At 40.9% G+C, this 13,458-nt stretch overlaps 1 protein-coding gene across 1 annotated transcript in view; it reads left to right on the top strand.

Moving 5' to 3' along the window:
- The window catches only part of ADGRE1 (adhesion G protein-coupled receptor E1), a 126,009-nt gene that overhangs the window by 22,784 nt on the left and 89,767 nt on the right, over window positions 1-13,458 (top strand). The window contains 3 exon segments of the mRNA XM_020971240.2: window positions 2,506-2,625; window positions 5,470-5,605; window positions 8,295-8,406. The gene's annotated coding sequence lies outside the window, so the exon portion shown is untranslated.

Here is a 13,458-nt window from a genome sequence, read left to right as displayed (position 1 = left end):
TGTAAAAGCAATTGCTTACTGTTATTCTAATGTCTCACAGACATTTGAAAAGAATCACTCTTCTTTATGGAAATTCTCTGAGGAAAACATAGAAGAAACACATCAGGGACAAAGAGAGGATACCAAGGGATGACCGTGGATCTCGGCGCTGCTCTCCCCTTCCCCACCTCCCCCAGCCCCGTGGCCAGCCTAGGAGATATCTGGTAGGGCTTTGCCTAGCTGAAGCCCAAGGGGGAGGGCATTGAAGAGCTAGCTCATGAAGGAGGGGATGGTTATAGGACCAGCCAGGGAGTGGGAAATCAATGCAGTGAGCCAAGTTGAAAACTTCCTTGTATGTATCCATCCTCATTGAGAACAAAATGCTTGAAGGAGGATCTCTTGCCAATATGGTTCTTGGGTGCATCGGTGAAAAAGAACAAAACAAACCAACCAAACAAACAAACCAAAAACCCAAAATATAAACAGAAGAATGGGTGGGGAAGTGGAGATTTCAGATTCTGTGCAGGAGTAGCTCTACCGCCAATAGTCAATAAACATATTTATTAAGCACATACTATGGGTCAGGCATTCAGCTAGGGGTTGTTGTTGTTTATTCTTTTCTGTTGTCTCCTACTCTTTGTGACCCCATTTGGAGTTTTCTTGGCAAACATACCAGGGTGGATTGCCATTTTCTTCTCCAGCTTATTTTACAGAGGAGGAAACTGAGGCAAACAGGGTTAAGTGACTTGCTCAGGGTCACACAGCTAGTAAGTGTCTGAGGCCAGATTTGAAGGCAGGGTAATGAGTCTTCCTGATTCCAGGCCTAGCACTTTATCCGCTGTGCCATCTAAGAAGCACTCAGGATACAGACATGAAAAAAGAAAGACAGTTTCTGCTCTCAAAGAGCTTACAGTAGAATGGGGGAAGACAGTATATTAAAGGAAGCCAAAAAGGGTAGGTGGGTGGAAATAGAAATGCCTTAGAAATGACCCTGGGTCAAGTCTCAGGTGAGAAATGAGATGGTCTGAGCTAGGCTCCCTCCTTAAATGGAAGTTTAGAGATCATGGCTCCACCCTCTAATCATAGGGTGGTAAAGAGTACGTAGGCTGATAGGATCTTGCAGGGTCATGAGGTTTTCCAATAATGAGCTTCCTGGGGCATGGAGCAGAAGTCAGAGAGATTCCAGAGTAATGGTGAAATTGTGTTCTGGACTTCTCACTCTGTACTTGGTTGTTAACGTGTATACTCCTTTAGTAAGACATATTCTAATTTTGGTTTCCCATGAAACCAGAAAAGTGATTAGAATCTCACTGGAATGAGGACAGGGGTGTATTAGAATCAGCTTGAAGAGAGCTGATTGTTAAATTTTCAGTGTCAACAACTCAATTGTAAATTGGCAAACACTACAAATCAGGGCTTCCTTTACTGTTCTGAGAATTGTCTAAACTCAAGAAAGTGATGTAAAAAATGTTAATAATGTAGATTAAATGTAAAAGTTTGTCATATGGACAGTCCCCCCCCTTCTGGAGAGCTGGTTGTTAAACATTTACTAGCATGGTGTATGGGGTGTTCAGAGAGGGTGAGCACCTCTAGTCTGAGGTCTAGCCAAGCCTTTTTCAAGGCTGCTCATCCACCTTTGGTGTCCAACAGTCACCCAACTCTCACCTGTGACTCTGAGAAGCTGTAGTATGCGCAGTGGCCACACCCCAGTAAAACCATCTCAGCAGACCAGCTAAACCAGGTTGAGGGCAACCAACTGGCTTCAAACTCTTCAGAGAATTAGGGGGAAGCCTATATTCCCTGGGGGAATGGGTAGATAAGAATGACTTGTTCCAAAGGCAGGCAGGCAGCTGAAGCAGGGTTTTGGAGTGATTAGAGCTTGGTCAGACACTGACATCAGACATCAAGGTGATGCACTGCATCCCAGGCCATCACCAGTCATTGTCTTGGTACGGGACTTTGACGACTCTGCTGAAGAGTGAGGCTGCTGATTCTGTGTAGCTCTACCTCACTTCAATCCAACTGAAGACCTCGCCCCATGGTCTCACTGGTCCATCTTTGAAAACCAAGGACAGCCAACACCAGCACACCACTGGATATCAGCCAAGTCATGCTAGATTTGAATTATTCTAGTTATTCTAATCCCTAGATAGAAACATGGGTGGAGGCACTAAAAGGCCCAGCTGAATCCTGTCTATAGGTTTGCAAAGGCACTTACTGCCTCTAGGTCCTACCATCCAAGCCTGTGACGCTACTTGAGCTGGTAGCCAAGACCTTGGAGTGCCATCTGGTGGCGTGTACAGATACAGCCTTGCCTCTTAGAAATGATGTGCAGCAAGCTCCTAGGTGGCTGAAGGCATCCTTCGCTCAGCTCAAGTGCAGCCTCCAGTAAGAGGCCTTTCCAAATGACTTTATTTTTCTTTGTCATGTATTTTACATTCACTTATCTTTGTATATGCTGTTTCTCTGAATAATGTAAGTTCCCTGAGAGCAGGAAAGATGATATTTTTATCTTTGTATCTCTAGGGTACAGAATGATGTCTGGCACATAGCATGTGCTTAATAAATACTGATGGAATTGAATTAGAACACAGAACACAGAACCCGGGAGAGACCTTTTGGAAGACAGAATGTTAGAGCTTAAAGGTACACTAGAACACATAATATTTCTTCTTTTATTTTTAAGTTTTATTAATTCCTTTCATTTTTTACACCACAGTCATTTCCTAATATACTACCCCTTTGAATTTATCCTTCCTTTGAAATGGTAGCACTTACATCTCCTTCCTCTCTTTCCTCCCTGCCCCCTCCATACACAGTATTTCACCATTATGGCTGTGTGGCTCCTTGGAGTGCCATAGCTGGGTGAGTCACCAGGTGGTACTCTATGCTTAAGCTATGAATGAAGTCAAGTAAATGGCTTGATGCAGATGTGCAAATGCTCTTAGATGACCCTTCCCCTCCAAATCCTGAATTTTTATCTAAAATCTAGATAGACTAAGTATGTTCCAGTAATAATGAACAAGCATTTTATTAAGCACCTACATTGTGCTAAGCAATAAATATGCCAAAGTGAAACCACCCCTGACTTGAAGGAATTGACATTCTAAGGAGGAGACCACTTGGATGCATGTTAATATATACAGATGTAGGATAAATGCAAAACACATACGAGGTAGTTGGGGAGGGAGGGCACTCATGCCTCAGAGGATCAGGAAAGACTTCAGGTAGAACGTCTTGTTTGAGCTGGGTCTTGAAGGAAACCAGGGATTCCCAGGGTGGCAGAGGAGGAGCCAATTCAGTGGCCGTATGAAAGTTTGATTGGAATGGAGAGAGACTGCAGGCAGGAAGACCAAATGGGAGGCTATAGCAGTAGTACAGGTGAGATGCCAGGAGGGGCTGAGCTGTAATTTACCTGACTCATGGTGCTCCAATTACCACTCAGTCCCTGATAGAGCTTTAAGTCCCCCACATGTGGGGTGAGGTGAAAATTTTCACCTTCGTGGAAGGTCCAGGACTCCCCCACTTAGGACTTTAAATACTACACTCATTTTCTTTTGATTTTTCTTCTGGATGTACGATTTATTTTTGTTTTATGAAGCAAAGCTCATTTTATCAAGAGCTTTTGTTTCTATCTCACTTTCATTTTCAAATGTAGTCCTTCTCCTCCTCTTCCTCCTCTCAGTGAACTGTCCTTTCTGACAAAGCTTTAAAAAGAAAGAGAAAAAAAGTAATTCACCCAAACCAACCAACACATTGATTCTGTCTGACCATATATGCAAAGTTTGGCACTCACTGTCCTTTGTGGTTGAGACTCATAGAGGTGATGCTTTACTTGAGTTCCAGCCCAGAGATCTTTCAGTTACTGGGACAGCTAGATGACATAGAACTTGGAGCCCTGAAACCAGAGTCAGGAAGATCTGAGTTCAAATCCAGCCTCAGACACTAGCTATGTGACCCTGGGCAAGTCACTTACTTAAAAAAAATCTCTATTTGACTCAATTTCATCATCTGTAAAATGGGGATAATATCAGTACCTACCTCCCAGGATTGTTGTGAAAATCAAATGGCACATTTTTTTGGGTTATTGTCCAGTAATGTCTGACCCCTCATGACCCATTTGGGATTTTCTTGGTGAAGATACTAGAGTGGTTTGCCATTTTCTCCACCAGTGGATCCATTTTGTCAGGCAATCAGAGGTTAAGTGACTTGCCTAGGATCATACAGCTGTCTGAGGCTGGATTTGAATTCAGGTTTTCCTGACTCCAGGCCCAGTGCTCTGTCCACTGAGCCACTATGTGCCTCCATATAAATATTAGCTATCATTATTTATTGTTTCTATGGAAGAGAGAGAAGTACATTTTCTCAACTCTTCTCAAGGGCTAAGCTTGGTTATTATAATTGCATAGTATTCAGGGTTTTGGGGGTCCTATTTATAGCACTGTAGTCATTTATGTGTAGAGTTTTCCTGTTTCTATTTACTTCACTTTGCATCAGTTCATTTATGTTTTCTCATGCATTTCTGAATTCACATTCATTATTTATTATAATGCAATAACATTCTATTCGTGTATCACAATTTGGCTGTTCCCCAATCTATTTTGTTTCCAGTTCTTTGCTTCCACAAAAAGTGGTGCTATGAATATTGTCCTATATAGTGGGCCTTTTGTTCTGGCTTTACCCTTTTTTCTTGCCTTTGGGTTTTATTTATCTAGTTTGTTCCACTGTTCTATTTTTGTGTTTTTTAACTAGTGCCAAACAGTTTTGGTGATTATTGCTATGTGATATAATTTGAAAGCTGAAGGCTAGGCTTTTTTCATTCTTACTTTTTTTCTTTCCCTTGAGACCTTTTCTTTCTTCAAATGAATTTTACTATTATTTTGTCTAGTTTCATAAAATAGTCCCTTGATAATTGGATGAATAGAATGCTAAATATGTAAATTAATTTGGGTAGTATCATTTTTATTATAGTAGTTCATCCCAACCACGAGCAATGGATATCTGTCCAATAATTTAAATCTTTCTTTGCTTTTATAAAGAGTATTTTGTAGTTGCAATTTAACCCACTAAGGAATGGTAGGTTAAATGCCAAACAGTTTACACATTTTGTAGTACTTTTTAATGGAATTTCTCTTTCTATTGTTTCTTCCTCGTTTTCTTCTTAAAGCATTGTATAGAAATGTGATTCCTTTCTATTGATTTATTTTGTATCCTGTGAACTTCCAAAAATCATTATCTCAGTTTCTTTGTTGATTATTTGGACTTTTCTAAGTAAACTAACGTGCCTTCTATAAACAAGATAATTCAGTTTCAAAACATGGCGGAGTAAAAGTAGCAACTTGCTTGAGCTCTCCCCCAAACCCCTCCAAATACCTATAAAAATGGCTCTAAATAAATTCTAAGGCAGCAGAGCCCACAAAAAGACAGAGTGAAACAAATTTCCAGCCCAAGACAACCTGGATGATTGATCAGAAAGGTATATTGCACCAGGCTGACAGCAGAGCACAGCACGGCATGGGCACGCAGGCTGCAGTGAACCTGGAGCAGGCCTCAGAGGACTGAATCCAGGGCAGTTGTGGTGGTTTGCAGACTCCTCAATCCAGGAGTACCAAAGACAACTTAGAAGGTCAGTGGGAAAAGTCTGTTTCTGCGGTGCTGAGAGAGGAAGGTGGGGTCTTAGCTCCAGTTCCCCTAGAACATGACCCTGGGGTGGGAAGCTGCTTCCTGAGCTTCTGGCCCACAGATTGAGGGGGAATCAAGTGGTTGATCAGAGCGGGATTGCAGGGATCTCTCTGCTGGTGCTGAGGCAAGAATCTCTTGCTTTGCCAGTGCTTGGATCTGGGTCTTGGGGTGAGGAGGAGCACTGGCACAGTGGAGCTTGTAGTGGCTGTGGACAGAAAACCTCCCTCACAGTTTCAGGACAGAAAGGAGTGCTTGTGGTCACTAATAGACCACAGCACAGGCCAGGAAAGGAGTAAACACCTCGCCCCTTATCATACCACCTTGTAAGAATTGAAAATTTACAGGTCTTTACAAGTATCTCTGAAAACAGCTACATAAACCCCCAAAGCTTGGGACAGTACATTCTCCACATTTGAAGCAGACTCTTACCTTAACAAAGAGTTTAAAACTCAAGTAATTGGCTTGGATCGTGAGCAAGCAGCACAAAAAGAGTCAGACTATGTTATCTTACTTTGGTGACAAAGAAGATCAAAATATACAACCAGAAGAAGACAACAAAGTCAGAGCTCCTACATCCAAAGCCTCCAAGAAAAATATGAATCAGTCCCAGGCCTTGGAAGAGCTCAAATGGGATTTTGAGAAGCAAGTAAGAGAAGTAGAGGAAAAACTGGGAAGAGAAATGAGAGTGATGCAAGAAAATCATGAAAAACAAGTCAACAGCTTGCTAAAGGAGACCCAAAAAAATACTGAAGAAAATAACACCTTAAAAAATAGCCTAACCCAAATGGCAAAAGAGGTCCAAAAAGCCAATGAGGAGAAGAATGCCCTAAAAAGCAAAATTGGCCAAATGGAAAAGGAAGTCCAAAAGATTACTGAAGAAAATACTTCCTTAAAAATTAGGATAGAGCTTTATGAGAAATGAAGACACTGTAAAACAAATCCAAAAGAATGAAAAAATAGAAGAGAATGTGAGCAATCTCATTGGAAAAACAACTGACCTGGAAAATAGATCCAGGAGAGAGAATTTAAAAATTATTGGACTATCTGAAAGCCATGATCAAAAAAAGAGCCTAGACATCATCTTTCAAGAAATTATCAAGGAAAACTGCCCTGATATATTAGAACCAGAGGGCAAAATAGAAATTGAAAGAATCCACAGATCTCCTCCTGAAACAGATCCCAAAGGAAAACTCCTAGAAATATTGTAGCCAAATTCCAGAGTTCCCAGGTCAAGGAGAAAATATTACAAGCTGCCAGAAAGAAACAATTCAAGTACTGTGGAAACACAATCAGGATAACACAAGATTTAGCAGCTTCTACATTAAAGGACTGCAGGGCATGGAATATAATATTCCAGAGGGCAAAGGAGATAGGATTACAACCAAGAATCACCTACCCAGCAAAACTGAGTATAATCCTTCAGGGAAAAAATGGTCATTCAGTGAAATAGAGGACTTTCAAGCATTCTTGATGAAAAGACCAGAGCTGAATAGAAAATTTGACTTTCAAATACAAGACTCAAGTGGAACATGAAGAGGTAAACAGGAAAGAGAAATCATAAGAGACTTATTAAGGTTGAACTGTTTACATTCCTGCATGGAAAGATGATATTTATAACTCATGAGACCTTTGTCAGTATTAGGGTAGTTGGAGGAAAAAAATTATATGTATGTATAGTAGATAGATAGAGGGCACAGGGTGAGTTGAAGATTAAGGGGTCATATCTGGAGAATAAAATTAAGGGATGAGAGAGGATTTACTCGGAGAAGAAGAAAGGGAAGGTAGAATGGGGTAAATTATCTCACAAAAAAAAGAAAAGAAAATCTCTTACAGTGGAGGGGAAATGGGGAAGGTGAGAGGGAATGAGTGAATCTTATTCTCATAGGATTTGGCTTAAGGAGGGAATAACATACACATTCAATTGGGTATGGAAATCTGTCTTACCCTAGGAAAATAGGGGAGAAGGGGACAAGAGAGCAGGGGGATGATAGAGAGGAGGGCAGATTGGGAAAGGGGTAATCAGAAGCAAATACTTCTGAGGAGGGACAGGGTCAAAAGAAAGGATAGAATAAATGGGAGGGCAGGATAGAATTAAGGGAAATAGAGTTAGTTTTTCACAACATGTCTACCATGGAAGTGTTTTGCATAACTGCACATGTATAACCTATATTGAGTTGCTTGCCTTTTCAATGAGGGTGGGTGGGGAGGGAGGAAGGGAGAGAAATTTGAAACCTAAAGTTTTAAAAACATGTTTAAAAAAATGTTTTCACATGCTACTGGAAATAAGAAATACAGGAAATGGGGTACAGAAGTCTGTCCTGCCTACAGGAAAATAGAAGGGGAAGGGGATAAGAGAAGGGGGAAGATAGAAGAGAGGCAGACTAGGGAAGGGATATTCAGAATGCATGCCATCTTGGGGTGGGGGGAGGGGTGAGATGGTGAAAATTTGGAATTCAAAATCTTGTGGAAGTAAATATTGAAAACTGAAAATAAATAAATTTATATTAGATACAAAAAAAATGAAAAATAAAAAATAAAGCAGAGTACATCATAATCACAAAAAAAGATAATTTAGTCTCATCTTAATTGTTACTTATAACTTTAACTTCTCTCTTGTCTTTTTGCTATACTAGCATTTCCAGCACTATGCCAAATGATAGTGGGAAGAGGAATATCTTTATTTTATCCTGTACTCATTGTGAAAGCTTCAAGTGTTTTCCACTGAAAGTGTGATGCATCCATTGAGTAAGTAAACTACTTGTAGTGTGGAGCATTGGCTTATATGTGCTGTTTGTTACATTTGTAAAGAGCCAACCAACCAAGGAGCTCAAATTAGCTCAAATGGAATAAAATCAACTAACTACCAGGTAACCTTTCAGTTACAGCAGTTACTGTGCTGTTTGGGCAGCTAGGTGGTGCCATAGTGCACAGATGTCAGTCCTGGAGTCAGGAAGACTCATCTTCCTGAGTTCAAATCTGGCCTCAGACACTTAATAGTTGTGTGACCCTGGGCAAGTCACTTAACTCTGTTTGCTGCAGTTTCCTCCTCTAAAATGAGCTGGAGAAGGCTATGGCAATCACTCCAGTATCTCTGCCAAGAAAACCCTAAATGGTATCATGAAGCATCTGAACAACCATGCCATTTATTAAGAGGCTGCAGTATCCCTTCTGGCCACTACAATGTGCTTTAGCCAATAAATATCTGGGCTACTCCCTCTGCCACGGCATTGCTGTTTAGTGGGGGCCATCTCCAGTCATTCTGATCCATATCTTGCCACTGGACCCAGATGGCTCTGGAGGAGAGAGAGTGAGGTTGGTGACTTTGTGCAGTCCTTCCTCACTTAAATCCAATTCACTTGCATGTGATGGAATCACCTTCCTAATGTCATGGTCCTCTTCAAAAACAAAAGACAAACAACAACCTGTGAGTAGTAGTAGCTGCCCCACTGGGGACTCAACTGGCCAGTTCCAGTTGGGCAATGAAGCTCCTTCCTTTCTCCTTTCCATTCTTCCTTCTTTCTTTCCTTCCCTCCCTCCCTCCTCATACCCTTACCTGCAGGTACTCTGCCCAAAAGAATATAAATTTTGATGGCTGAAATCTTGGGATTTATGGTCTAGATTTCTTTGTTAAGAACCATGCCTTAAACCCAAATCACTCTGGCTCTCATTGATTGGCCAACAAAGGGTCCCAGCCCAAGCCTCATTTGGTCATTGTTTGGATTCTGATGGCTCAGAGTGAGTATAAATAGCAATTGTTTCTGTTTTGGCCAGAAACCCTGAGGGTCTTCCCCTCCCAGATTGAATTTTTTTTTTTTACTAGGTAAAAGAGGCCATTCTTTGGCTCACTTCTTACCTAGTCTTAATCACTAAATGAGTGTTGCCGCAGTCAAACTGAGACACGGGAAAGACCTTAGCTTTTTTTTTCCTTTTTGGTTAGGCAAAGTGACTTGCCCAGGGTCACACAGCTGGAACGTGTCAAGTGTCTGAGGCCAGATGTGAACTCAGGTCCTCCTGACTCCAAGGCTGGAGCTCTATCCACTGTGCTACCTGCTGCCCCTCAGCTTAAAAAGGCCAAGGCCACATTCAGAGTCACCTCCAATCATCCTGATCCATGTCTTGCAACCGGACCTAGATGGCTCTGGAGGACACAGTGAGGCTGGTGACTTTGTACAGCCCTCCCTCACTTAATTCCAATTTGCTTGCAAGTCATGGCATCACCTTCCTGATGTCATGGTCCTCTTCTAGAACGAGGGACAAACAGCAACATCGACAACCACCTAGCACTCAACTTGGAAGCAGTTTTCTTTTTAAACCCCTTGTCCTGGGTTCCATACATGTCTAGGAGATAAAATATTTATCAAATACTAAAATATGAAATTTACTCTTTGTATTTTTGGCTCATCGCTTCTACCCTATGTAATATTTTACTCTCTAAGGTCTCTTCCCTGAGAGATGACACTACCAATCTCTTAGTCACTCCAGTTGGTGACCTCAGTTCATCTTCAACTCCTCTTTCTACTCTTATATCCCACATAGCCATAAAGTTGCCAAATCTGGGCATTTCTACTTCCAGAACACATATCGTATGTCCCCTTTTCTACAACAATACAGTCACCACTTTCTTTAGACAACATGGAGAGGTTCTTATCTCTTACTGAGAGCCTCCTCATTGGCCTCTGCCCCTCAAGCCCTGCCCTTCTCTAATCCATTCTCCACACACTTACTAGAGTGATTTTCTAAAGTGCAGGTTGAACAGAATCCAACAATATGTTGTGTACAAGAGAGAATCTTGGGACAGAAAGTCACATGTCTTTCTGAAGAGTTGAAATGATGAGTTGGAACAGAGTTTCAAGTTATCATGTTTCAGCTGAACTGAAGAGGGAAAGGGGGGCAATTGTGATCTCAGACAAAGATCTCAGACAAAGCAAAAACAAAAATAGGCCTAATTGAAAGAGAAAATCAGGGAAACTACATTTTGCTAGATAATCAGGGAAACTACGTTTTTCTGGACAATGAAGTAATGTCAAAATTTTTTATAGCAAGTTTCTCTGACAAAGGCCTCATTTCTCAGATATATAGGGAACTGAGTCAAATTTATAAAAATAAAAACTATTCTCAAATTGATAAAAGGTCAAAGGATATGAATAGGCAGTTTTCAGGAGATGAAATCAAAGCTATCTAGAGTCATATTTAAAAACACTCTAAATCATTATTGATTAGAGAAATGCAAATTAAAATAACTCGGAGGTATCACCTCATACCTATTAGATCAGCCAACATAACAGAAAAGGAAAAAATCATAAATGTTGGAGGGGATGTGGAAAAATTTTGCAACCTTGGAGCATTTCTACTTCCTGTGTCTCCTCTGTCTCTTATAGAAGGAAACTCCATTTCTGGTGGTGGATCTCAGGATTTTGCTTTATCTTTTGATGATCTGAATTATTCCAAGTTCAAAAAGAAATCCAGAGAGGTAGAAAAAAAAACAAAAAATTGTGGACACTATTGCACTGTTGGTAGAGCTGTGAAGTGGTCTACCCATTCTGGAGAATAATCTGGAACTATGCCCAAAGGGCTATAAAACTGTGCATGCCCTTTGATCCAGAAATACCATTATTAGTCAGTACCCAAAGAGAGCAAAGAAAAAGGAAAAGGATCTAGATGTACGAAAATATTTATAGCAGTTTTTGTTTTTTTTAGTGGTGGCATAGAATTGGAAAGTAAGGGGATACTTGTCAATGCTAAACAAGTTGTGGCACATGATTATGATGGAATACTATTGTGTTATAAGAAATGATAAGGAGCCGGTTTCAGAAGAAACACGACAAGACCTATATGAACTGATGCAGAGTGAAGTGAGAAGAACCAGGAGATCATTGTGCACAGTAATGGCAATGTTGTAATGATAATCAGCTGTGAAAGACTCGGTACTCTGAGCAATACAATGATCCAAGACAATCCCAAAGATTCACGATGAAAAAATGCTATCCATCTCCAGAGAGACAACTGACAAACTCTGAGTATAAGCTGAAGTATAATTTTCTCTTTTTAAAAACTTTTCTTTTTGCTTTTTTTTTTTTGTTGCGATATGGCTAATATGGGAATATATTTTGCATGATTTCACACGTATAGTTGATATAGTTTGCTTCTCAGTGGGTGAGGGAGGGGATGAGGAGGGAGAGAATATGGAACTCAAAATTTAAAAAGAAAAGTATGTTCAAAATAAATAAATAAAAACAACAAAGAAAAAGCCTGTTGGATCAAGTGGCTTTCCTACTGATTGGACTCCAATGGCTAACTCTGACAACTAGGAGCATGTACATATGTATTTTTCAATTTAGTATTTAAGGATCTACACAACCTGGCCATTAATGACATAGAATTTAAATGCAAAATAAAACTTGTCCCTATCACTCCCATTCCTTCTCAGATCTTCAAGGTAGATGAAAATATTTTCTTGGTTCATACCTGGGGGCTCCTGAGTCCTCTGCCTCACAATTGGAAGGAAGTCCAAATTGGAAAGAGATATAGAGAGTTCAAAGGGCAGGTAATACCACTAATGTTGCATTGCTCCTGGTCAAAGAGAAGTGTTTCTTTTGCAGCCCTGGAGCATTTCTACTTCCTGTGTCTTCTCTGTCTCTCATAGAAAGAAACTTCATTTCTGGTGGCAGATCTCAGGATTTTGCTTTGTCTTTTACCCATCTGAATCATTCTAGGTTCATGGAGAGGATCCAGAGAGGTAGCAAAAACCAATCAGATTTTTTTCCTGGACTACAGAAATAGTGCTAGCTCTTGGTTTTCAAGTTGATATAATAATAGACGTAATGAAGCATTAATGTGTTAACAAGGTGCAGATCTCTTGATACCTTTATGAAGTGTGAACAGGTCCCATGAGTGAATTAAAGGGAACTAGTGATTACATGAACAAAAATTTGCCACACCTTTTTAGAGCTTTACATATCTAAGCCCCAGGGACAGTTGCAGAGTTTGGGGGAGTCCAAAGTGCTTTGTGGAGCAGACCCTTGTAGAAGGAAGAAGGAGATTTCTCTCTTCTCCTTCCTCCCATTGGCCATGACATCCAATAGCAATTTGTCCAGAGAGAAACCTCATCTAGCAGTTCCAGAGTTCATGGGTTTGAGAGAGTTGAGGCCAAATTGAGAGAGCAGACATTCTAGACAAAGGTGGACATAGAAGAGCAGTAGTTTGAGGGAGGAAGGTCTTTGAGGAATGGGGACCCCTGGCAAGAGAGGAGAGAACCACCTGTGAGGTCAAGAGAAAGCTCGCCATGGTAACCCAAGCTCAACAGAGAGTTGAGCTACAAGGAGAAGCAGAGCTGGGAACCGAGCTTAGCAATCCATTCACTGCAGAGATGCTGCACCCACTAGGAGAGCTGCTTAAGGACTGTGTGGAGAGGGAAAGGACATGACAGCCCTTCAGTGCCCTGGCTGTGAGTGCCTTGGCCACATACGTTCCCTACATGTGTGCCTCATTACCATTGTATTCTGTGTCCAATCTTCCCAGAGGTATTTGTGGATTTGGGGGAGAAATATTTTGTAGCTACCTTTTTTACTATGCTAGCCTAGTAAATGCCTTTATTAAGAGCTAACTTTATCTGCTGACTGATCATTAACGGGAAGCACGTTAATGGGGGCTTGTGAGCTATACTGTTGGAAACACAGACCCGCAAGATTACTCTAGAAGCCAAGATAGTAGTTGCTCTCTGGGGACCCAACCCTTGAGTGGAACAGCAAGAGAGGTTGTTACATAATCATGTTTTTTTTTTTATTGTTCATATTATAG

This window comes from Phascolarctos cinereus, unplaced genomic scaffold (assembly GCF_003287225.1).
Source record: "Phascolarctos cinereus isolate Bilbo 61053 unplaced genomic scaffold, phaCin_HiC Scaffold_4;HRSCAF=312, whole genome shotgun sequence".
Lineage (NCBI taxonomy): Eukaryota > Metazoa > Chordata > Mammalia > Diprotodontia > Phascolarctidae > Phascolarctos > Phascolarctos cinereus.
Note: the sequence above shows the minus strand (reverse complement) of the source record. Positions and strands in the feature narration are given on the sequence as shown.